This window comes from Durio zibethinus, unplaced genomic scaffold, assembly GCF_047325235.1.
Source record: "Durio zibethinus cultivar Kanyao isolate XHJ-2024 unplaced genomic scaffold, ASM4732523v1 HiC_scaffold_134, whole genome shotgun sequence".
In the NCBI taxonomy this organism is placed as follows: domain Eukaryota; kingdom Viridiplantae; phylum Streptophyta; class Magnoliopsida; order Malvales; family Malvaceae; genus Durio; species Durio zibethinus.
The window spans coordinates 1,488-5,000 of NW_028322757.1; positions in this window are offsets into that span (position 1 = coordinate 1,488).

The following is a 3,513-nucleotide window of genomic DNA, read 5'->3' on the forward strand; positions in this document are numbered from 1 at the left end:
TAGAATAACGAAACAGATTAGATTTGTCGAGAAGTGCAAAATCGTATGGATACGATCCTCATTGTGCATCTTGATCAATTGGATCGTTTCTTTGTGGATTCCTATACGAAGTTTTGTAGATGTGTTTCCGGGTATTCTTTTATCATTTCGTCCAACAGGAGGAGTTCCTCTACTTCTATGAATTGTTCTAGAATACTTTTTTCTTGAATATCATTCAAAAAAGTTTCGGATTGCCTAGTATTCCACCAATTAGTAATCCAAGATTTCAGACTTTTATTAAATGAGAGAGAGATCCACCAGGGCAAAAATACTATAGATGCAAAATATAGAAGGGGAGTGAATGCTTTCTTTTTTGCCATTTTTTCATCTGTGAATTGTTAATGAACCCACCTCATTCGTTGACTTTATGTGATCTAATCTTTCTATCAAGCATGACTTTCATTATATTATAAATTATAAGATAAATTATAAGGTAGGGGCCCATGAATCTATTCTCTGTTTTTTTTTTTTTTGATTCAGTGCTTAGTCCTTGAATCTAAAAAGAGTACAGAAATAGAAAATAAGAATCCACTTTGAATTCGAATGTTCGAATGAAATATATATATATATTATTGTTTCCAGATATCTCAATTGATCAAATTCGAAGCAATTGCCCTCTTTCGATAACTGCCCGAAAGAACCGCTTCAAATAATAAAGATTATTCTATTCAGATTTTGAGACGAAGGAGCTCCCTGTCTATATCAAGATATCAATCAAATATGTCGAAAAATTTTCGCGGGTTATCTAGACTGTATATAGTCTAGAGTCCGGGAATAATTGAAAAAAAAAAAAATTATGAAAAATATTATGATGATCAAAAATGAGTGACAAAAAAAGACAGAAAAGTTATCATTACATTTATCATTATGTTATAAGAAAGAAATCTACTTGTTTAGTTCTTAAGGAGCACAAAAGAAAGGATAAAAGGGGAGGGGCTGATTGACAAAAGGAAAGTAGAGAAAATTTACAAGATATAATCTATCTGTATCTAACGTATCAACTCCAAATATTGAAAATAAAAAGTTAAATATTTCGAAATACTTTGATATATGAGATGAATCCATTATTTCGATTTCTTGCTTGTTTTGTTACTGAATTAAGTTGAGTGGTTTTACATTTACAGACGCATAAAAAACAATTTTTGTGGACAAAAAAAAAAAAAACAGTTTTGTTTTATGTTATGACTCTTCCGTATACGTCTTCTTTGGTTCGAGTGGGCATTCTTAAGAAACTTCAGTTTAGTTCTGCTATAGAAAAAAGAGGCTTCTTGTCTTGAGTTTTTTCCTCCTGCCGAGAAAGCATTTATTCTGCAATTCATTTCAAAAGACTTCAATCGGTACACGCAAAAAATAGGCCAATTCAGCAGCTTTTTGCTCAATTTCTCGTGGAGTCAAATTCTCATCAGTACGAGTCAAGGGAACGGCCCCCTGGCCTCTGATTTCCATATAAAGGACACGCCGAGCATAAATACCCTCTTTAACTTCTATTCTGATGGACTGAATATCTTTCATAAGGAATCGTAGAAAGATGCGACGATTTTTTCCAGGAAAACCCCAACGAAAAATACATACTATTCCCTCTTTTCTATCGAATCGATCATAACCACTACCTACATTCCAAAAAATCGTGCACCACAAATAGGAACTAATAAAGAGACCCGCGATCCCATAGAAAGACATCACGATTCCTTGTGGAAAAAAAACTATTTGCTGAGACGGAAATAAAGATATCAAATTCCTACCAAGATAACTAGAAGTTCCAACTAATAAAAACCCTAATGAACCAAAAAAAAGAATAAAGGCCCAGCAGAAATTGCTTGTTTTTCGAGACCCCACTATAAATTCTATCCATATAGATTCTGATCGCCAACTCATACATACTAGATCCAGTTGCATTTTATTGGAATTGAGAAAATAAGCAAAAAAATTTGACTTTACTTTTTTTGTTTCCGAAGTAACTCTCATCAACTAGTGCTATTTTGATATGAACTTTTAGAAGTAATTCATCAAATTGCTTAGATCTAAAATCATCCCCTTTATATGATCCCCTATACAGATCTACTAGATATATAGACTTTAATTTCATACATTCGTCCGGTACCGATCCACTTGCTATAATTCATTTACCCCTATATCATGTTTACGTATGCATAAGAGGAGCTTTTTCATTTATGTTCGGGGAAGCCGGATGGATGTTATACAATATTCTACTAAATAGATATCCGTGGCATCTAAGTCGTGAAAAAAAAAATAGATAAGATTTGGTCTTGGCCTTGGCCCCATCGAATCTAAAAAATCTTAGTTTTTTGAACATACAAAGATAAAGAAGCCATTGCAATTGCCGGAAATACTAGGCCTACTAAAGGCACAAAAATAGAGGGAATTGTCATAAAATGGGTACCTCAATTTAATATTCGTACCTGTTATTGTTATATTGTTAGTTATAAAGTTAGTTATAAATATATCTTATAATAATTATATTATAATTCGTATATTATACTAAGTATATCTAAATATTATACTAAGTATATCGAAATACTAAGTATATCTAAATATTATACTAAGTATATCTAAATACTAAGTATATCTAAATATTATACTAAGTATATCTAAATACTAAGTATATCTAAATACTAAGTATATCTAAGCGAGTATATATATCTAATATATATATCTTATCTAATAAGTGCAAGGAATGTAGAATTAAATAAAGGGACTTGCCCATCTTTCTAAATGAAATAAAATAGGTGTATGATAAGATAATCCACTTTCTTTATTATCTTACTTTATTCCTACTTTTCTTATTATTATTATTCTATTGTTCTTGTCTTCTAATTTTAATTTCTAATTTGAATTTAATAAAGAAAGAGTTTATTACAAATTGAGAAAGAGTTTATTACAAATTGTCGAAAGATTCGATTCGTTAGAATCCGATCCAAGAACAGGGATTTTTAGTAAAAATAGAATTCTCGGGAGATATAGAAAGATGCAAAACTCTATATTTATATTTTTTCTATATTTGAATTATATAAACATACGCAATAGAGCAAGATAAAATTCGTTTTTCGACAATTCCATTTTATGTCACAAAGTCAAAGCCCATTATGCGGGCTTTGACTTTGATTCTGATAAACTAACTAACTGCCTTTTCACTACAAAGAAAATAATTTAACTTAAGACTCTACTTGATTGAATTTTGATTCAAAGGAAAAAAACCGTGGAACTGAAATAACTCACTCAGAACACCCTTTAAAGGATTACGTGGTACGATTGGATCGAATAAACCCTTATGGAATAAATATTCAGCCTCCTGTGAACCTTCAGGTACTGTTATATTCAATGTTTGCTCAATTACTCTTTTACCCGCAAATGCAATATAGGCATTGGGTTCAGCAATAATGATATCCCCCAACATACCAAAACTCGCGGTCACTCCACCAGTAGTAGGAGATGTAAGAATTGATACATAAAATA